Source organism: Scyliorhinus torazame, chromosome 31 (assembly GCF_047496885.1).
Source record: "Scyliorhinus torazame isolate Kashiwa2021f chromosome 31, sScyTor2.1, whole genome shotgun sequence".
In the NCBI taxonomy this organism is placed as follows: domain Eukaryota; kingdom Metazoa; phylum Chordata; class Chondrichthyes; order Carcharhiniformes; family Scyliorhinidae; genus Scyliorhinus; species Scyliorhinus torazame.
In genome coordinates this window covers 29,467,858-29,491,348 of record NC_092737.1, presented here as the reverse complement: position 1 = coordinate 29,491,348, position 23,491 = coordinate 29,467,858, and positions in this window count along the sequence as shown.

The window sequence follows — 23,491 nt, the reverse complement described above, 5'->3', positions numbered from 1 at the left end:
CAAATCCGGTTCCCATTCCCCTGCCAAATTAGTATAAACCCTCCCGAAGAGTACTAGAAAACCTTCCTCCCAGGATATTGGTGCCCCTCTGGTTCAGATGCAACCCGTCCTGCTTGTACAGGTCCCACCTTCCCCAGAATGCGCTCCAATTATCCAAATACCTGAAGCCCTCCCTCCTACACCATTCCTGCAGCCACGTATTCAACTGCACCCTCTCCCTATTCCTAGCCTCGCTATCACGTGGCACCGGCAACACATCAGAGATGACAACTCTGTCTGTCCTGGCTTTCAACTTCCAGCCTAACTCCCTAAACTTGTTCATTACCTCCACACCCCTTTTCCTACCTATGTCGCTGGTACCAATGTGCACCACGACTTCTGGCTGCTCACCCTCCCCCTTAAGGATCCTGAAGACAAGATCCGAGACATTCCTGGCCCTGGCACCCGGGAGGCAAGATACCTTCCGGGAGTCTCGCTCGCGACCACAGAATCTCCTATCTATTCCCCTAACCATTGAATCTCCTACAACTATTGCTTTTCTATTCTCCCCCCTTCCCTTCTGAGCCCCAGAGCCAGACCCAGTGCCAGAGACCTGGCCGCTAGTGCCTTCCCCCGGTAGGTCATCCCCCCTCCAACAGCATCCAAAACGGTATACTTGTCTTGAGGGGGAACGGCCACGAGGGATCCCTGCACTTTCTGCCTGTTTGTTTTTTTTCCCCTGACTGCAACCCAGCTATTCTTGTCCTGTACCTTAGGTGTGGTTAGCTCCTTGTAACTCTTCTCAATCACCCCCTCTGCCTCCCGGATGATCCGAAGTTCATCCAGCTTCAGCTCCAGTTCCGTAACACGGTCTTTGAGGAGTTGAAGTTGGGTGCACTTCCCGCAGGTATAGTCAGTGGGGACACCGGTGGTATCCCTCACCACCCACATCCTACAGGATGAGCATGTAATTGGCCTAGCCTCCATCCCCTCTTACCTGACAGAATATAGCTGCCCTGTGGACTAACTAGATCTCCGCCCTCCGACCCTGCTCCCAGTCAGCTACACTTTCTGTAAACTCCTGGCTCTCTTCGCACTCTTTGCGGAAATGTCGGAAATAAAATTAAAGGAGCACCTTACTCCCTCCTCACCTCACTCCCTCGGTCACCAAACTCTCACTATCGCACTCAAATGCACCAAATTCAGCACTCAGTGCAAACAAAGTCTGCACTGTAGGGGTTCACTTTTATACTGTGAATCTAGCCTCTGAAAACTGGCCTAATCCAATTAACTAATTAACAAGCTCCAGCTGCAAGTGCCTCCAAGTAGAAGCCTGTTTAAAGCTTATTGAAAATTCACCTTCTTCTAAACCAAGCAGCAACTTTTAAGTTAATTAACTAAATTAAAGGAAGACTAAACTTTAGATAAAAATGAAGCCTTATACTCCCTCGGTCACCAAACTCTCACTATCGCACTCAAATGCACCAAATTCAGCACTCAGTGCAAACATATTTGGACTTTGGGAGGAAACCAGAGCACCAGCAGGAAGCCCATTCAGGCTTGGGCAGAATATCTTAACTTCGCACAGACAGTCTCCCAAGGCTGGAAATGAACGTGAGTCCCCGGCTTGTGAGTCATCGGTGCTTACCACTGGGCCAGCTTGCCGCCCAAGTGTAAAAGGATGTTGGGGTCAGCATGTGATGAAAGTTCTGTAGTAGAACTCTAAGTGGGATCAGCACAGCAACAGGCCAATTGCCGGCCCCCCTCCCAAGCTTGTATCGCGCATAATACGATCCTTGGACAAAACCCTCAGTATTTCCGAGTATCGTATCCCTCTATATCCATCCTCCATAGCGAGGCTAGGAATGGGGAGAGAGTGCAGTTGAACACGTGGCTGCAGGAATGGTGTAGGAGGGGGGGCTTCAGGTATTTGGATAATTGGAGCGCATTCTGGGGAAGGTGGGACCTGTACGATCAGGATGGGTTGCATCTGAACCAAAGGGGCACCAATATCGTGGGAGGGAGCTTTTCTAGTACTCTTCGGGAGGGTTTAAACTAATTTGGCAGGGGAATGGGAACCGGATTTGTAGTCCAGCAACTAAGGTAGCCGATATTCAGGACGCCAACGCGTGTAGTGTGGCAGTGGGGAAGGGAACACTGACAAAGGAGAGTACTTGCAGGCGCGGAGATGGGTTGAAGTGTGTATACTTCAACACAAGAAGCATCAGGAATAAGGTGGGTGAACTTAAGGCATGGATCGGTACTTGGGACTACGATGTGGTGGCCATCATGGAAACTTGGATAGAAGAGGGGCAGAAATGGTTGTTGGAGGTCCTTGGTTATAGATGTTTCAATAAGATTAGGGAGGGTGGTAAAAGAGGTGGGGGCGGGTGGCATTGTTTATTAGAGTTAGTATAACAGCTGCAGAAAGGCAGTTCGAGGAGTATCAGCCTACTGAGGTAGTATAGGTTGAGGTCAGAAATAGGAAAGGAGCAGTCACCTTGTTAGGAGTTTTCTATAGACCCTCAAATCGTAGCAGAGATGTGGAGGAACAGGTTGGGAAACAGATTTTGGAAAGGTGCAGAAGTCACAGTGTAGTAGTAATGGGTGACTTTAACTTCCCAAACATTGAGTCGAAACTCTTTCGATCAAATGGTTTGGATGGGGTGGTGTTTGTGCAGTGTGTCCAGGAAGTTTTTCTAACACAGTATGTAGATTGTCCGATCAGAGGGGAACGCCATATTGGATTTGTTACTTGGTAATGAACCAGGGCAAGTGATAGATTTGTTAGTGGGGGAGCATTTTGGAGATAGTGACCACAATTCTGTGACTTTCACTTTAGTAATGGAGAGGGTTATGTGCGTGCAACAGGGCAAGGTTTACAATTGGGGGAAGGGTAAATACGATGTTGCCAAACAAGAATTGAAGTGCATAAGTTGGGAACATAGGCTGTCAGGGAAGGACACAAGAGAAATGTGGAACTTGTTCAAGGAACAGGTACTACGTGTCCTTGATATGTATGTCCCTGTCAGGAAGGGACGAGATGGTCCAGTGAAGGAACCATGATAGACAAGAGAGGTTGAATGTCTTGTTAAGAGGGAGAAGGAGACTTATGTAAGGCTGAGGAAACAAGGTTCAGACAGGGCGCTGGAGGGATACACGTTACCAGGAGGGAACTGAAGAAAGGGATTAGGAGAGCTAAGAGAGGGCATGAACAATCTTTGGTGGGTAGGATCAAGGAAAACCCCAAGGCCTTTTACACATATGTGAGAAATATGAGAATGACTAGAGCGAGGGTAGGTCCGATCAAGGACAGTAGCGGGAGATTGTGTATTGAGTCTGAAGAGATAGAAGAGGTCTTGAACGCATACTTTTCTTCTGTATTTAGAAATGCGAGGGGCGATATTGTTGGAAAGGACAGTGTTTAACAGATTGGTAAGCTCGAGGAAATACTTGTTAAGAAGGAAGATATGTTGGGCATTTTGAAAAACTTGAGGAAAGACAAGTCCCCCGGGCCTGGCGGGATATATCCAAGGATTCTATGGGAAGCAAGAGATATAATTCCAGAGCCGTTGGCAATGATATTTTCGTCCTCACTGTCAACAGGGGTGATACCAGGGGATTGGAGAGTGGCGAATGTCGTGCCCCTGTTCAAAAAGGGGACTAGGGATAACCCTGGGAATTACAGGCCAGTTAGTCTTACTTTGGTGGTCGGCAAAGTAATGGAAAAGGTACTGAAGGACAGGATTTCTGAGCATCTGGAAAGACACTGCTTGATTAGGGATAGTCAGCACGGATTTGTGAGGGGTAGGTCTTGCCTTACAAGTCTTATTGAATTATTTGAGGAGGTGACCAAGTATGTGGATGAAGGTAAAGCAGTGGATGTAGTGTACATGGATTTTACTAAGGCATTTAATACGTTTCCCCAGGTTAGGCTTCTGCAGAATGTAAAGAGGCATGGGATAGTGGGAACTTTGGCCAGTTGGATAACGAACTGGCTAACCGATCGAAGTCAGAGAGTGGTGGTGGATGGCAAATATTCAGCCTGGTGCCCAGTTACCAGTGGCATACCGCAGAGATCAGTGCTGCGTCCTCTGCTGTTTGTGATTTTCATTGATGACTTGAATGAAAGAGGAGAAGGGTGGGTCAGTAAATTTGCAGACGATTCGAAGTTTGGTGGAGTTGTGGATAGTGAGGAGGGCTGTTGTCGGCTGCAAAGAGACATAGTTAGGCTGCAGAGCTGGCCTGAGAAGTGGCAGATGGAGTTTAACCTTAAAAGTGCGAGGTTGTCCATTTGGGCAGGACACATATGAATGCGGAATACAGGGTTAACGGTGGAGTTCTTGGCAATTTGGAGGAGCAGAGTCAACTTGGGGTCTATGTTCATACATCTTTGTTTGAGTTTTCACTCAAGTGGATGTGGACAGAGCTGTGAATAAGGCTTATTGTGTGCTAGCGTTCATTAACAGAGGGATTGAATTTAAGAGCCATGATGTGATGATGCAGATGTACAAAATTTTGATAAGGCCACGTTTGGAGCACTGTGTACAGTTCTGGTCGCCTCTATTTAGGAAGGATGTGGAAACTTTGGAATAGGTGCAAAGCAGATTTACCAGGATGTTGCCTGGAATGAAGAGTAGGTCTTACGGGAAAGGTTGAGGGTGCTAGGGCCTTTCTCATTAGAAGGGAGAAGAATGAGGGGCGACTTGATAGAGGTTTATAAGCTGATCATGGGAATAGATTGAGTAGACAGTCAGAGGCTTTTTCCCCGGGCGGAACACACTATTACAAGGGGACATAAATTAAAGGTAAATGGTGGACGATATAGGGGTGGGGGGGGGGGATGTCAGAGGTAGGTTCTTTACCCAGTGAGTAGTGTGGGCATGGAATGCACTGCCTGTGGAAGTAGTTGAGTCGGAAACATTAGGGATCTTCAAGCAGCTTTTGGATAGGTACATGGATTACGGTAGAATGATATAGTATAGATTAAGTTGTTCTTCAGGGCAGCACGGCAGCATTGTGGATAGCAGAATTGCTTCACAGCTCCAGGGTTCGATCCCGGCTTGGATCACTGTCTGTGCGGAGTCTGCACATCCTCCCCGTGTGTGCGTGGGTTTCCTCCGGGTACTCCGGTTTCCTCCCACAATCCAAAGATGTGTAGGTTAGGATTGGCCGTGATAAATTGCCCTTAGTGTACAAAATTGCCCTGAGTGTTGGGTGGGGTTGCTGGGTTGTGGGGATAGGGTGGAGGTGTTGAACTTGGGTAGGGTTTTCTTTCCAGGAGCCGGTGCAGACTCGATGGGCCGGCTGGCCTCCTTCTGTACTGTAAATTATATGATAATCTATGATTAATCAAGGACAAAGGTTCGGCACAACATCGTGGGCCGAAGGCCCTGTTCTGTGCTGTATTTTTCTACGTTCTATGTTCTATGTTCTAAATATATTAAAAACAAACGGAAGCCAAAAGTTGACATTGGGCCTGTCCAAAATGACGCTGGTAATTTTGTGATGGGAGACAAGGAAAGAGCTGAGGAACTGAATAAGTACTTTGCGTCAGTCTTCACAGGAGAAGACATGAGTAATATCCAACAATTCCGGAGAGTCAGGGGCCAGAGTTGAATATGGTAGCCATCACAAAGGAGAAAGGGCTAGAGAAACTAAGAGGTCTAAAAATGTATAAATCTCCGGGCCCAGATGGGCTACATCCTAGAGCTCTCAAGGAGATAGGTGAAGAAATAGTGGAGGCGTTAGTTATGATCTTTCAAAAGTCACTGGAGTCAGGGAAAGTCCCAGAGGATTGGAAAATCGCTATTGTAACCCCCCTGTTCAAGAAGGGAACAAAAACAAAGATGGTAAATCCCATGCTAAGTAGGAGACTTATCTACCTTAATGAATTTGAAAATACCTAATCCCTCCTTCTTTTCGATGTCAACATGGCCCAGACTAACCGCACCCCTTAGCAAGAATGATCTTCATAAAGTCATTTTCTTTGCTGAACAGTGATGCAAAGTACTCATTTGAACCTCGCCCATTTCGTCTGGCCCAACGTATAGATTCACCCCACTGCCCTTACGTAGTGGAATTCATTCCCTGACCAGCCTCTTGCTTTTTACATATTAATAAAAAGCTTTGGGAATCACCTTAATTGTACTTGCCAATGACTTCTCATGATCCTTCCTTGTGGTCCTAAATTCCCGCTCAAGTATCTTCCTACATTATTTATACTCCTCAAGGGTTTCGACCAGACAAAAACCTTCTTCTTTCTACTTGACCAGGTTCAAAATATCCATCGTTATCCAAGGCTCCCTAAAATTCCGACATTTATCCTTCGTTCTGTCAGGAACGATACTTTCCTGAATCCTAATCAACAGTTGTTTCAAAGACTCCCACACGTCCGATGTTGATTTCACGTCCAACAGCCAACAACACGTCCAAGACAAATTGTTCAATTCCTGTCTAATGTCATCGTAATTTTCCTTTCTCCAGTTTAATACCTAAAACCGAGGGTTACTCTCATCCCGATGCAAACATACCCTAAAACGTATGGAACTTTGGTCACTACTATCAAACTGTTCCACTATGAAAACTTCAACGAACTGTCCAGGCTCATTCCCCAGTACCTGGCCCAGTACTGCCCTTTCCCGAGTTGGACTATCTACATATTGCATCAAGGAGCCCTCTTGCATATACCTAACAAAGTCTGCCTCATCCATGTTCCAAGCATGATGTGGAGATGCCGGCGTTGGACTGGGGTGAGCACAGTACGAAGTCGTTAAACACCATGTTAAAGTACAGCAGGTTTGTTTCGATGTCACTAGCTTTCGGAGCCTTTTTAACCTGGGGTTACCCCATCTCTGGATCTGTAAAGATTTAATCACCTGCTAATGGTCGCATTCCAAGCATCGTTTGGCCTCTTTGAATTTGTCTATATATATGTTTCTGGAACATACCTCTTCATTCACCTGAGGAAGGAGCAGCGCTCCGGAAGCTAGTGACATCGAAAAAAAACTGTTGGACTTCAACACGGTGTTGTAAGACTTCGTACTATGTTCCAAGCAGTAAGTAACTCCCAGTCAATATACGGGAAGCTAATATCCCCTACCACAACAACCCTGTTACGTTTGTACCGATAAAAAATATCTCGACCTATCTGCTCATCTATGTCTCGCTTGCAGTTGTCAGGTCTTGAAGAAAAACGCAACATTGAGATTGCCCCCTTCCTGTTCCTAAACTCTACCCAGATTGCTTCATTATATGAGCCCTTCGAGGTGTCCTCCCGCAGTACGGCTATAATATTTTCCTGAACCAGTAATTCTACACCCCCATCCCTTTTCCACCCACCTCTATCTCTCCTGAAGCATATATATCCTGCCCTGCCCTTAACTACGTTTCTGTGATCGCCACAACATCATAGTTCCAAATACTAATCAGTGCACTAAGTTCATCTGCCTTACCTGCTACACCTCTGGTTTGAAACAAATAGACATCAGACCACTGTGTTTGAGTCGATAGGGCAACGGTATTGTTCTTATTTTTGTTTTCTATTTCCCCTTCAGTTATTCCACCTTCTACGCTAACGCTGTTTCCCAAAAACCTTCCATACTAGTTTAAATCCTCCCGAGTGACTCTACCAAACCTCGCAGCCAGGATATTGGTGGTACGCCAGGTTAGATGCATCAGTCCTACTTGTGCAGGTCTCACCTCCCCCGAAAGAGATCCCAATTGACCGGAAATATGAAACCCTCCCTCCTGAATCAGCAATTTAGCCACACGTTTGGAACAAAGAACAAAGAAATGTACAGCACAGGAACAGACCCTTCGGCCCTCCAAGCCCGTGCCGACCATGCTGCCCGACTAAACTACAATCTTCTACACTTCCTGGGTCCGTATCCCTCTATTCCCATCCTATTCATGTATTTGTCAAGATGCCCCTTAAATGTCACTATCGTCCCTGCTTCCACCACCTCCTCCGGTAGCGAGTTCCAGGCACCCACTACCCTCTGCGTAAAAATCTTGCCTCGTACATCTACTCTAAACCTTGCCCCTCTCACCTTAAACCTATGCCCCCTAGTAATTGACCCCTCTACCCTGGGGAAAAGCCTCTGACTATCCACTCTGTCTATGCCCCTCATAATTTTGTGTACCTCTATCAGGTCTCCACTCAACCTCCTTCGTTCCAGTGAGAACAAACCGAGTTTATTCAACCGCTCCTCATAGCTAATGCCCTCCATACCAGGCAACATTCTGGTAAATCTCTTCTGCACCCTCTCTAAAGCCTCCACATCCTTCTGGTAGTGTGGCGACCAGAATTGAACACTACACTCCAAGTGTGGTCTAACTAAGGTTCTATACAGCTGCAACATGACTTGCCAATTCTTATACTCAATGCCCCTGCCAATGAAGGCAAGCATGCCGTATGCCTTCTTGACTACCTTCTCCACTTGTGTTGCCCCTTTCAATGACCTGTGGACCTGTACTCCTAGATCTCTTTGACTTTCAATACTCTTGAGGGTTCTACCATTCACTGTATATTCCCTACCTGCATTAGACCTTCCAAAATGCATTACCTCACATTTGTCCGGATTAAACTCCATCTGCCATCTCTCCGCCCAAGTCTCCAAACAATCTAAATCCTGCTGTATCCTCCGACAGTCCTCATCGCTATACGCAATTCCACCAACCTTTGTGTCGTCTGCAAACTTACTAATCAGACCAGTTACATTTTCCTCCAAATCATTTATATATACTACAAAGAGCAAAGGTCCCAGCACTGATCCCTGTGGAACATCACTGGTCACAGCCCTCCAATTAGAAAAGCATCCTTCCATTGCTACTCTCTGCCTTCTATGGCCTTATCAGTTCTGTATCCACCTTGCCAGCTCACCCCTGATTCCGTGTGCCTTCATCTTTTGCACTAGTCTACCATGAGGGACCTTGTCAAAAGCCTTACTGGGGTCCACATAGACAACATCCACTGCCCTACCTGCATCAATCATCTTAGTGACCTCCTCGAAAAACTCTATCAAGTTAGTGAGACACGACCTTCCCTTCACAAAACCGTGCTGCCTCTCACTAGTATGTCCATTTGCTTCCAAATGGGAGTAGATCCTGTCTCGAAGAATTCTCTCCAGTAATTTCCCTACCACTGAAGTAAGGCTCACCCGGCCCATAGTTCCCGGGATTATCCTTGCTACCCTTCTTAAACAGAGGAACAACATTGGCTATTCTCCAGTCCTCCGGGACATCCCCTGAAGACAGCGAGGATCCAAAGATTTCTGTCAAGGCCTCAGCAATTTCCTCTCCAGCCTATTTTGTATTCAGTATTTTGGGGTAGATCCCATCAGGCCCTGGGGACTTATCTACCTTAATATTTTTTAAGACACCCAACACCTAGTCTTTTTGGATCTCAATGTGACCCAGGCTATCTACACCCCCTTCTCTAGACTCAACATCTACCAATTCCTTCTCTTTGGTGAATACTGATGCAAAGTATTCATTTAGTACCTCGCCCATTTCCTCTGGCTCCACACATAGATTCCCTTGCCTATCCTTCAGTCGGCCAACCCTTTCCCTGGCTACCCTCTTGCTTTTTATGTACGTGTAAAAAGCCTTGGGAATTTCCTTAACCCACCAACGTCCCACTTCTACCCACACACGCACGCAACACAGGGAATAATCCAGAGTTTACAACCCGGGAGCAGTGTTCTTCAAACTCGGGGGTGCGATCCACGGGTGGGTCGCGGGCAGGTGACGGGAGGCGTGCAGAGTCGTCCTTCGCGGCGCTCCCGATCGCGCAAATCCCCATGCAGCAGCCGGCTTTTAATAACGCCGGCTGAAAGCGGCCTTTAAAATGGCCGCGAACATGTAAAATAAATTCGGCCGCATTGCGCATACGCGCACGATCATCGGCGCGCATGTTCAAAACTATGCACATGCGCGCCGATGATCGTGCGCGCATGGGCAGGGTGGCCGCTATTATTTTTAAATGGCCGCATCTTTTTGATTTACAAGTTTGGGGGTGTTTTATTCATTTCATTCTTTTCTTTTATTAGTTTAATTTTTATTTTTTCATTTAATTTATTCATTTTGTTTTTACAAGTTCGGGGTGGGGGGGGGGGGGGGGGGGGGTTATTTAATAAAATTTACGGAAAAAATTCAGAACTTTGGACAGATGGAGACTCCATACTTTCCGACACCGGAAGGCTTCACCTTCATCGAACAGGTTCCATTGAAGGAGCGTGTACGACGGCCAAAGGGACCCAAAACCATTTTCTCCATTTTTATCAGCAGCAAACAAGGTAAGAGAAAGTGGTGGGTCGCTCAGGTCGGCCGGCGTTGGTCACGAAGGTCAGCCGGCGTGGGTCGCCAAGGTCGGCCGGCGTGGGTTGCGAAGGTCGGCCGGGTTGGGTCCCGAAGTTTGGCCGGTTGGTAAAAATGGGTCCCGGAAAAAAAGTTTGAAGAACACTGCCCTAGAGGACCTGCTTGTTCGCTTCCGGCCAAACTCCTTGAACTCCTTCTGCAGGACCTCATTACTCTCCTGTCTATGTCGTTAGTAGCTGTGTGTACTACAACTTCTCGCTGTTCACCCTCCCCCTTCAGGATGTACTGTTTTCGTTCAGCGACATCCTTGACCCTGGAACTGGCGAGGCAACATACCATTCCCGTGCCAGCCTCCCCGAACAGGCGCCGGAATGTGGCGACTCGGGATTTTTCACAGTAACTTCATTTGAAGCCTACTTGTGACAATAAGCGATTTTCATTTCATTTCATTTCATTCTCGATGATTTCACGACCACAGAAGCGCCTACTTGTGCCCCTTACTATAGAGTGCCGTATGAATATACCTCCCTTTCACTTTGCACTCCCCTGCTGAGCAGAGTTTTATGGACCCTCCTCCACAACAGTATCCAAAAAGGTATACCTGTTAGAGACGGGGAAAGCCACAGGAAATTCCAGCACTGCTTGCCCCTTCTGGTGCTCACCAGTCTATCTGCCAACATTGTGGCTGTGACCACGTCTCTAAACACCAACTCTGACGCTCTCCACAGCCTGAATCCAACTACCGCTCTATCCTCACTCATTATAAGAACGATGTGGAAGCATTGGAAAGGGTGCATAGGCGATTTACCAGGATGCTGCCTGGATTGAAGGGTAGGTCTTATGAGGAAAGATTGAGGGAGCTAGCGCATTTCTCATTGGAGCGAAGGAGGATGAGAGGTGACTTAATTGAGGTGTATAAGAAGATGAGAGGGATAGATAGAGTGGACGTTCAGCGACATTTTTCTCGTGTGGATGTAGCTGTTATAAGGGGGCATAACTATAAGGTTCATGGTGGAAGATATAGGAGGGATGTCAGAGGTAGGTTCTTCACTGAGAGAGTGGTTGGGGCGTGGAACGCATTCCCAGCTGTGGTAGTGGAGTCGGAGACTTTAGGAACTTTCAACCGGTTATTGCATTTGCATATGGGGTGCACTAGAATGATTGGGATTAGATTTATTTGAACTTACTTTCAGAGTAGTTCGGCGCACCATCGTGGGCCGAAGGGCCTGTACTATGCTGTACAGTTCTATGTTCTGTGTTCCATGTTCTATCCGAACCACGCGGTCTGTGAGGAGCTGTCATCGGGTGCACTTCATGCAGATCCAGTTAGAACATAGAACATAGAACAGTACAGCACAGAACAGGGCCTTCGGCCCTCGATGTTGTGCCAAGCCTTGTCCGAAACCAAGATCAAGATATCCCACTCTCTGTCATTCTGGTGTGCTCCATGTGCCTATCCAATAACCGCTTAAAAGTTCCTAAAGTGTACGACTCCTGTATCACAGCAGCAGTCAATTCCACACCCTAACCACTCTCTGAGTAAAGAACCTACCTCTGACACCCTTCCTATATCTCCCACTCTGAACCTTATAGTTACATCCCTTGTAACAGCTACATCCACCCGAGGAAATAGTCTCTGAACGTCCACTCTATCTATTCCTCTCAGCAGCTTATAAACCATTATTAATTCGCCTCTCATCCGCCTCCACTCCAAATAGAAAAGCCCTAGTTCTCTCAACCTTTCCTCATAAGACCTATCCTCCAAACCAGGCAGCATCCTGGTAAATCCCCTTTGCACCCTTTCCAATGCTTCCACATCCTTCCTAGAGTGAGGTGAGCAGAGCTGCACACAATCCTCCAAATGTGGTCTCACCAGGGTCATGTATAGTTGCAGCATAACCCCACGGCTCTTAAACTCAAGCCCCCTCTTAATAAACGCTAACACTCTCGGCTTTCTTCATGGCTCTATCCATTTGAGTGGCAACCTTCAGAGATCTGTGTACATGAACGCTGTTATGGGCGAGGCGTTTTCAGAACTCCAAAATGTATCATGGAGTTCAACCAACATCTCCCTTTAATGTATTTGTTGTTTTCCTAGCACACGGCTTGTTCCCTCGGTGTGGCATTACAATTATGGACACGTGGGTTTTTAAACACAAAACACTGTTCATTCCATGAACTCAACTTAACACCTGAAATAAACATTGGATCTCTTAACCCCCCCCCCCTTCCATCAAAGATAACTCAGAAAATATTGCAACAGTAAATAATTCCTTAAAATGCGGACCGAGCCCCCAATTGTTATGGGCGAGGCGTTTTCAGAACTCCAAAATGTATCATGGAGTTCAACCAACCTCTCCCTTTAATGTATTTGTTACTTTTCCTAGCACACGGCTTGTTCCCTAGGTGTGGAATTACAATTTGCAGACGTGGGTTTTTAAACACAAAACACTGTTCATTCCATGAACTCAACTTAACACCTTAAATAAACGTTGGATGTCTTAACACCCATGACTTAAAGATAACTCAGAAAATATTGCAACAGTAAATAATTCCTTAAAATGTTCCTTCAAACTTCCAAGAGAAGTTTAAATAAAATCACATCAGGTTAAAGCTTTACTGTTATGAGTTTAAATCACCCAAATAATCCAGAGATATTCTTTCTTGGCAGAAATCACAACGCCAAGATACCTCTGTTCCTCCACATTCCTCAGTACCCTGCCGTTGACACTAATTCGCATTCAAAATTTTCCGACCAAAATGAATCACCTCGCACTTATCAGGGTTAAACTCCATCTGCCATTTTTCGGCCCAGCTCTGCATCCTATCAATGTCTCTTTGCAGCGTACAACAGCCCTCCACCTCATCCACCATCCACAAATGTTGGTATCATCAGCAAATTTACTGACCCACCCTTTAGCCCCCTCCTCCAAGACATTGATAAAAATCACAAATAGCAGAGGAACCAGCACTGATCGGTGTGGTACACCGCTGGTAACTGGTCTCCAGTCTCAAAATTTTCCATCCACCACCACCCTCTCTATTCTATGTGACAGCCTGTTACTTATCCAATTGGCCAAATGTCCCTCTATCCCACACCTCCTTACTTTCTTCATGAGCCTACCATGGGGAACTTTATCAAACGTCTTACTGCAATCCATGTATACGACATCAACTGCTCTGCCTTCATCTACACACGTAGTTACCTCCTCAAAGAATTCAAACAAATTTGTGAGGCAAGACTTACCCTTCACGAATCCGTGTTGACTATCCCCGATTAAAATGCATCTTTCCAAATGGTCATAAATCCTATCATTCAGGACCTTGTCCACGAACTTACCGGCCACCGTAGTAAGACAACCCGGCCTATAATTACCACGGTAATTCCTATTCCCTTTCTTGAACAGAGGAACAACATTCGCCACTCTCCAGTCCTCTCGCACTACCCCCGTGGACAGTGAGGACCCAAATATCATCTGCAATCTCATCCCTTGTCTCCCAAACAATCCTAGGATATATCCCATCTGGTACAGGGGACTTGTCGACCTGAAGGTTTTTCAAAATTGCTAAGACATCCTTCCTCAGAATATCAACCTCCTCCAGCCTCCCTGCCTGTATCACACTCCCATCCTCAAAAACATGGCCCCTCTCCTTTGTGAACACTGAAGAAAAGTATTCATTAAACGCATCTCCTATCTATTCTGACTCCATGCACAAGCTCCCACAACTGTCGTTGACCGGCCCTAACCTCACTCTGGTCATTCTTTTATTTCTGACATAAGAGTAAAAAAGCCTTGAGATTTTCCTTGGTCCGACCCGCCGGGGACTTCTCATGCCCCATCTTAGCTATCCTAAGCCCTTTTTTCAGTTCATTCCTTGCTACCTTGCAACCTTCAAGCGACCCAACTGAATCTTCTTTTCTCATCCTTACATAGGCTTCCTATTTCCTCTTGACAAAACATTCAACCTCTCTTGTGAACCATGGTTCCAATTTTCCCTGGCAGCACGGGAGCACAAGTGGATAACGCTGTGGCTTCACAGCGCCAGGGTCCGAGTTTCGGTCCCCCGCTAGGTCACTATCTGGGCGGAGTCTGCACGTTCTACCCCAGTCTGCGTGGGTTTCCTCCGGGTGCTCCGGTTTCCTCCCACAGTTCAAAGATGTGCTGGTTAGGTGGATTAGCCATGATAAATTGCCCTCAGTGACCCTTCATATAACATTATGTGAATATGTTCTATGTTCTATGAATAGATAGGATAGATGAGGGCAGGTTGTTTCCACTGGTGGGTGAAAGCAGAACTAGGGGGAATAGACTCAAAATAAGGGGATATAGATTTAGGACTGAGTTTAGGAGGAACGTCATCACCCAAAGACTTCTGAATCTATGGAATTCCTTGTCCAGTGAAGCAGTAGAAGCTCCTTAATTAAATGTTTTTAAGATAAAGATAGATAGTTTTTTGAAGAATAAAGGGATTAAGGGTTATGGTGTTCCGGCCGTAAAGTGGAGCTGAGTCCACAAAAGATCAGCCATGATCTCATTGAATGGCGGACCAGGCTGGACAGGCCAGAAGGCGTACTCCTGCTCCTAGTTCTCATGTTATTATGTGGTCAAAACGGTTAGGAAGGGTTACGGGGATAGGGTGGAAGCGAGGGCTTAAGTGGGTCGGTGCAGACTCGATGGGCCGAATGGCCTCCTTCTGCAGAGTATGTTCTTTCTTCACACGGCCATTTTCTCCCTGCCTGACAGGGACATACCTATCAAGGACACGCAGTATTTTTCCTTGAACAAGCTCCACTTTTCATTTTTGCCTTTCCCTGGCAGTTTCTGTTCCCATCTTATGCTCCCTAATTCTTGCCTAATCGCAAAATAATTTCCTCTCCCCCAATTATAAACCTCGTCCTGCCGTCTGGCTCTATCCCTCTCCATTGCAATAGTGAAAGACACCGAATTGTGGTCACTATCTCCAAAGTGCTCTCCCACAATCAAATCGAACACTTGGCCCGGTTCATTACCCACTACCAGATCCAAACTGGTCCCATCTCTTGTCGGCCTATCCACATATTGTGTCAGGAAACACTGCTGCTGACAACTACCCTGCGACCTCCACACCGATCCATAATCTGTTTTGCAATTTCTTCCTCCACATCTCTATTACTATTTGGGGGCCTGAAGAAAACTCCTAACAACGTGACCGCTCCTTTCCTATTTCTAACTTCAGCCCATATTACCTCAGTCGGCAGATCCCCCTCGAACTGCCTTTCTTCAGCCGTTAAAATATCCTTGATTAACAATGCTACTCCTCCACCTCTTTTACCACCGTCCCTCCTCTTACTGAAACAACCATTCCTGTCCCTGTTCTAACCATGTATCCGTAATGCCCACAACATCGTAGTCCCAGGTACCAATCCACGCTCCATGTTCACCTCCCATATTCCGGATGCTCCTTGCATTGAAGTAGACACACTTCAACCCACCTACCTGTCTGCTGGTACACTCCTGCGACCTTGGTTCCCTCCTCAGTGCCTCACTACTCTCAACACTAGCTTCTGGACTACAGCTCGTTTTCCCATTCCCCTGACAGATTTGTTTAAACCCATCCCGAAGAGCTGTAGCAAATCTCCCTCCCAGGATGTTGGTGCCCCTCTGGTTCAGGTTCAAACAATCTTGTCTGTACCGGTCCCACCTTCGCCTTAATGTGCTCCAATTATCCACGTAACTGAAACCCTCCCACCTGCCCCATCACCAGCCACGTGTTTATCTGCGCTCTCTACCTTTTCCTCACTTCGCTAGCACGTGGCACCGGCAACAAACCAGAGATGACAACATGGTTTGTCCTGGCTCTCAGCTTCTATGCCACTCCTGCAGTTGTGCAGAATACCAGCGGCACCCCGGATCTCCCACATATGGCAATTGAAGCACTGCACCCTACTAAACCCCATTTCTAACTCTAATTAATTAATCAATTATTGACTAACCAGCAATTTGTAACCAGTAATTTAACACACACTTACATTCAAATTTGACACAGATTCAAGTTTTTTCGATTCCCACTTTTACTAATCAAATCGCAGCCTTCCTGTGATGTCACCTCTTAGCGCCCCCCGCACCATGCCCTCTGAGAGTCCCTGAGTGTCATATCTCAGCCACCGTACCCAGAGTGGATAGGCTCGTGGCGCACCTGGGAAACAAATCTGTAATGTTGATGGAAATACAATGGACCCTCTGCGGCGAAAGGATCATAGGAATAACTATTGTGAAGAGGGGAATGAAAGGCTACAAGGGGTCATGGATAGTTCAAATCCGTAGGCAAAAGATTGGCAAAGGGAGTATTTACGTAATGCATTCCCACAGGCGGTAGCCGAGGCTAATACATTGAATACTTTTAACAGGCGGCGAGATGTGGTGCTTGAGGCAAATGGAACCAGGGTTATGGGGAGAAAACAGGATTAGGATATTGAGTTGGATATTAAGTATTGATCAGCCATGATCGTGAAGAATAGCGTAGCAGGCTAGAAGGGACGACTGGCCTCCTCCTGATCCTATCTTCTATGTTTCTATGTCAAAGTGAAATGTTGCGTTTTTGCACGGTGAATGTAAAAAATATATTATCAAAATTGTGAGAGATTGCAAAGCTCTCTGGTGCAGAGGGATCTGGGGTTCCGAGTGCATAACCCACAGTATCATATTGTACAGATACTGCAATTGGTTAGGAAACCCAGGCAAAATGTTCTTGTTTATGCCCACGGGAATAGATTACACAAGTAAGGAGGTAATGATGCGGGAGTACAGGGCATTTGGAAAACTACATGTGCAGTATTGTATAGTATTGATCTCCTTATTAAAGGAATAGAGTCATAGATAGAACATAGAACGATACAGCGCAGTACAGGCCGTTCGGCCCACGATGTTGCACCGACATGGGAAGTCAAAAAACAAAAGCCATCTACCTACACTATGCCATTATCATCCATATGCTTATCCAATAAACTTTTAAATGCCCTCAATGTCGGCGAGTTCCTACTGTTGCAGGTAGGGCATTCCACGGCCTCACCACTCTTTGCGTAAAGAACCTACCACTGACCTCTGTCCTATATCTATTACCCCGCAGTTTAAGGCTATGTCCCCTCGTGCTAGCCATTTCCATCCACGGGAGAAGGCTCTCACTGTCCACCCTATCTAACCCCCTGATCATTTTGTATGCCTCTATTAAGCCTCCTCTTAACCTTATTTTCTCTAACGAAAACAACCTCACGTCCATCAGCCTTTCCTCATAAGATTTTCCCTCCATACCAGGCAACATCCTGGTAAATCTCCTCTGCACCCGCTCCAAAGCTGCCACGTCCTTCATATAATGCGGTGACCAGAGCTGTACGCAATACTCCAAATGTAAGGGCGTTTGAAGCTATTCAGAGACGGTTTACTAGACTAACACCAGGAATGGCGCTTTCCCTAGTAAGTGAAAATTGAATAATTTAGGTTTCTAGCCAATAGAGTTTGAAGGGGTAAGAGATGTCATGATCGAAACCTTCACATGCTGAGGGAGATTGACAGGGTGGATGTGAAGAGTATTTCTGCTCTTGTCGTGGAATCTATGGCATGGTGTGCCTCATGTAAAATATGAGGTTGATCCTTTAGGTTAGAAAAGAAGGATATGTTTTTTCCTCTCAAAGGGTCATGAGTCTCTGAATCTCACTTCCCCAACGGCAAAGGAAGATGAGTCATTGAATATGTCAATGTTGTGCGAGATAGTTTAGTCATAAACAAGGGAGTAAAAGGTGATCAGGCAGTGATGTGGGGTTCCAGATCCAAAGAGTTCAACCACGAGTGGCAGAGTAGGCTTCAGGGACTGAGTGGCGTGCGTCTGGCCGCAATTCACATTTTCGTATTTTTAAGTGCTCATAAAAGTCTCTGCTAGAATTTGGGGTGGCCGAAACAGTACAGCAATGGACGTGGAAGATAAGGAATTAAGTCTGGGGCTGGTGCTTCTCTCCGAGATTTCCTATTCCGATATATATTGTGAATGTCTGTTTGCCTCTGAAAACTTACGTGAGGAAGAAATACAATTGGGCGCTTTTCAAGTCATAGGTTATTGCGATAAATGGGTCAAAGAACAAAGAAATGTACAGCACAGGAACAGGCCCTTCGGCCATACAAGCCCGTGCCGACCATGCTGCCCGACTAAACTACAATCTTCTACACTTCCTGGGTCCGTATCCCTCTATTCCCATCCTATTCATGATGTGGAGATGCCGGCGTTGGACTGGGGTGAGCACAGTACGAAGTCTTACAACACCAGGTTAAAGTCCAACAGGTTTGTTTCGATGTCACTAGCTTTCGGAGCGCTGCTCCTTCCTCAGGTGAATGAAGAGGTATGTTCGAGAAACACATATATAGACAAATTCAAAGATGCCAAACAATGCTTGGAATGCGACCATTAGCAGGTGATTAAATCTTTACAGATCCAGAGATGGGGTAACCCCAGGTTAAAGAGGTGTGAATCCTATTCATGTATTTGTCAAGATGCCCCTTAAATGTCACGATCGTCCCTGCTTCCACTACCTCCTCCGGTAGTGAGTTCCAGGCACCCACTACCCTCTGCGTAAAAAACTTGCCTCGTACATCTGCTCTAAACCTTGCCCCTCTCACCTAAAACCTATGCCCACTAGTAATTGACCCCTCTACCCCGGGGAAAAGCCTCTGACTATCCACTCTGTCTATGCCCCTCATAATTTTGTAGACCTCTATCAGGTCGCCCCTCAACCTCCTTCGTTCCAGTGAGAACAAACCGAGTTTATTCAACCGCTCCTCATAGCTAATGCCCTCCATACCAGGCAACATTCTGGTAAACCTTTCTGAAGCCTCCACATCCTTCTGGTAGTGTGTCGACCAGAATTGAACACGATACCCCAAGTGTGGTCTTTCATTAACGAATTTGCGCTGCACTGTATTTTTCTGTACATCACCTGACAGCTTTTCTGACCAGTCATCAGGTTCTTCTGGATTCTATCGGCCATTACATTGATACTCACAATTTCACAGTCATGGAGGATAGAACATAGAACATAGAACATGGAAACATACAGCACAGAACAGGCCCTTCGGCCCACGATGTTGTGCCGAACCTTTGTCCTAGATTAATCATACATTATCATTGAATTTACAGTGCAGAGGGAGGCCATTCGGCCAAAAGTCAACACCTCCACCCAACACTAAGGGCAATTTTGGACACTAAGGGCAATGTATCATGGCAAATCCACCCAACCTGCATATCTTTGGACTGTGGGAGGAAACCGGAGCACCCGGAGGAAACCCACGAAGGCACGGGGAGGATATGCAGACTCCACACAGACAGCGACCCAAGCCAGAATCGAATCTGGGACCCTGGAGCTGTGAAGCAATTGTGCTATCCACAAGGCTACCGTGCTGCCCCAAAATAGAAATGGAAGAAGGACATGGGGTCATAGGACAATAGATAGAGGTGAAAAGAAAACCCCAAGCCAAGAAAAGGCCCTTCGACCCGTCGCGTTTGGGCTCTTCAAAGATTACCACTAATATAATCATATTTTCAGGAGCTTGACTCGTCGGCTTCCATGCAGTTCGCAATGGACTTCTGAGCTTTCCCCACATGCTTAAGGAAAAACGATTAGAACCGTCTAGAGGGGAGGTGGGCGGGTGCGTGTGTGTGTGTGGGGGGGGGGGGGGGAGGGTTGCGTAGGAGGGCATTTGGGCTCCTTGCAACTCTATTTATTAATAACTCTTCAGCCGCCTGTTCAATCTTATGAAGCTCCTCAATTCGTCCCAGATTCGTCCTGGAGTCTTATTTTGTGAGGGAAGGATACAAATTAACTGTAGTGCTGGCAGCAGATCCGAGACACCTTCGCAAACTCCAACCGAATTGTGTCTCATCAGTCTATGCCTGCTAATTATCAACATTTCTGGTTTGCGAGTGCCAGATGTCTCCAATCATCATTTGATCCATGAGTAAGGAATATCTAGCATTTTAGGAGTCGTTTTCCATGAGCTCACCAAAGATGTACTCTTCTTTTAAGAACATTGGAGAAAATAACCTCCCCTCCCGGTACTATTTCATCACCCTCTCCCACTCGCCTCCCACAGTGATAACTCCGTCTTCCCCCCTTGGTTCAGAGGCTTATTCCATTTGGACCGTGTTCATGAACTGATTATTCAGCTGTATTTTGTTTATTACTCCCTGATATTTTTCTTCCAGTTCAAATCAGTATACTGGACGGACAGAGAGAAATATGTGAGTATATGAGATTAGAACTATATTATTCTCCATACTGTAGAATATCATGTGATAGTTCTGTAATTTTCATTCCTATGTACCATTTCATTTCATTCCGGGGTCACTTACTGCTGGATAAACTTTGTTTACTGTGCAATCGCCAGATGATTTACCGAAACCAGTCTTATCTGTGAATCCATCCTATGGGAATTTTATTTGGAGAGAGGAAATCACTTTGAAATGTCGCTGCCGCTGTCCTGTCACACGGATCATTTATGATCACAATCAAGATTTTTATCGTTATCAGAATTTTCAAGAAGATACATGCAAAACACATCTTGATGATTCGCTGGCTGTGTACCAGGAAGGGGATTATTCATGTCAATGTATGGCACTGGTGAGCGGAAGATGGAAATGGTCAAATCATAGCGACCCCGTTCTGATACAGATTGGAGGTATGTTCTCAAACCTGATTTTGTCCATATAATTAAATTAGTTACCGATAGCTCAACAAGCACCAGAACGATTTATCCCAGAGAACACTTCAGTACTTTTGTTTTTGTGTGTGAATATCGATATGGCAGGCAAAGATCCTCAAATATCATTGTTAGATTTTTGAATGGATTTTGGCAATGTGATACTTCCCAGCAACAAGGAATAACATTATGATTCCCGATCAAACGTCTGTTTTTCTTTCAATTCGAAGAATTGGTATTATGGCTCTGACAGCCATATTCGATTCTAATTGCTCACAAGGTGATAGGCGATTAATAGGGTGGCATGGTAAGGAAAATCCCAAGGCTTTTTACACGTATATAAAAAGTAAGAGGGTAGCCAGGGAAAGGGTTGGCCCACTGAAGGATATGCAAGGGAATCTATGTGTGGAGCCAGAGGAAATGGGCGAGGTACTAAATGAATACTTTGCATCAGTATTCACCAAAGAGAAGAAATTGGTAGATTTTGAGTCTGGAGAAGGGTGTGTAGATAGCCTGGGTCACATTGAGATCCAAAAAGACGAGGTGTTGGGTGTCTTAAAAAATATTAAGGTAGATAAGTCCCCAGGGCCTGATGGAATCTACCCCAGAATACTGAAGGAGGCTGGAGAGGAAATTGCTGAGGCCTTGACAGAAATCTTTGGATCCTCACTGTCTTCAGGTGATGTCCCGGAGGACTGGCGAACAGCCAATGTTGTTCCCCTGTTTAAGAAGGGTAGCAAGGATAATCCAGGGAACTACAGGCCGGTGAGCCTTACTTCAGTGGTAGGGAAACTACTGGAGAGAATTCTTCGAGACAGGATCTACTCCCATTTGGAAGCAAATGGACGTATTAGTGAGAGGCAGCACGGTTTTGTGAAGGGGAGGTCGTGTCTCACTAACTTGATAGCGTTTTTCGAGAAGGTCACTAAGATGATTGATGCAGGTAGGGCAGTGGATGTTGTCTATATGGACTTCAGTCAGGCCTTTGACAAGGTCCCTCATGGTCGACTAGTGCAAAAGGTGAAGTCACACGGGATCAGGGGTGAGCTGGCAAGGTGGATACAGAACTGGCTAGGCCATAGAAGGCAGAGAGTAGCAATGGAAGGATGCTTTTCTCATTGGAGGGCTGTGACCAGTGGTGTTCCACAGGGATCAGTGCTGGGACCTTTGCTCTTTGTAGTATATATAAATGATTTGTAGGAAAATGTAACTGGTCTGATTAGTAAGTTTGCAGACGACACAAAGGTTTGTGGAATTGCGGATAGCGATGAGGACTGTCGGAGGATACAGCAGGATTTAGATTGTTTGGAGACTTGGGCAGAGAGATGGCAGATGGAGTTTAATCCTGACAAATGTGAGGTCATGCATTTTGGAAGGTCTAATGCAGGCAGGGAATATACAGTGAATGGTAGAACCCTCAAGAGTATTGAAAGTCAAAGAAATCTAGGAGAACAGGTCCACAGGTCATTGAAAGGGGCAACACAGGTGGAGAAGGTAGTCAAGAAGGCATACGGCATGCTTGCCTTCATTGGCCGGGGCATTGAGTATAAGAATTGGCAAGTCATGTTGCAGCTGTATAGAACCTTAGTTAGGTCACACTTGGAGTATAGTGTTCAATTCTGGTCGCCACACTACCAGAAGGATGTGGAGGCTTTAGAGAGGGTGCAGAAGAGATTTACCAGAATGTTGCCTGGTATGGAGGGCATTAGCTATGAGGAGCGGTTGAATAAACTCGGTTTGTTCTCACTGGAACGAAGGAGGTTGAGGGGAGACCTGATAGAGGTATACAAAATTATGAGGGGCACAGACAGAGTGGATAGTCAGAGGCTTTTCCCCAGGGTAGAGGGGTCAATTACCAGGGGGCATAGGTTTAAGGTGAGAGGGGCAAGGTTTAGAGGAGATGTACGAGGCAAGTTTTTTACGCAGAGGGTAGTGGGTGCCTGGAACTCGCTACCGGAGGAGGTGGTGGAAGCAGGGACGATAGTGACATTTAAGGGGCATCTTGACAAATACATGAATAGGATGGGAATAGAGGGATCCGGACCCAGGAAGTGTGGAAGATTGTAGTTTAGTCGGGCAGCATGGTCGGCGCGGGCTTGGAGGGCCGAAGGGCCTGTTCCTGTGCTGTACATTTCTTTGTTCTTTGTTCTTTGTATGGTGGCACAGTGGCTAGCACTAGTCCCGCACATCTCCAGTGACATAGGTTTGAATTCGACCTTGGGTGACTGTGCATGTGGAGTTTACACTTTCTCGCCGTGTCTACGTGCGATTCCACCGGGTGCACCGGTTTCCTCCCACAGTCCAAAGATGTACAGGTCAGCTGGATTGACCACCGAAATGTTGCCCCTTAGCCTCCAGATATATGCAACTGAGTTGGTTTGACCATCCTAAATTTCAACTTAGAGTCCAAATGTTTGTTCGGGTACATAGATAGAATGGGGGAATAAGCATATTTCGAGTGCTCTATCGTG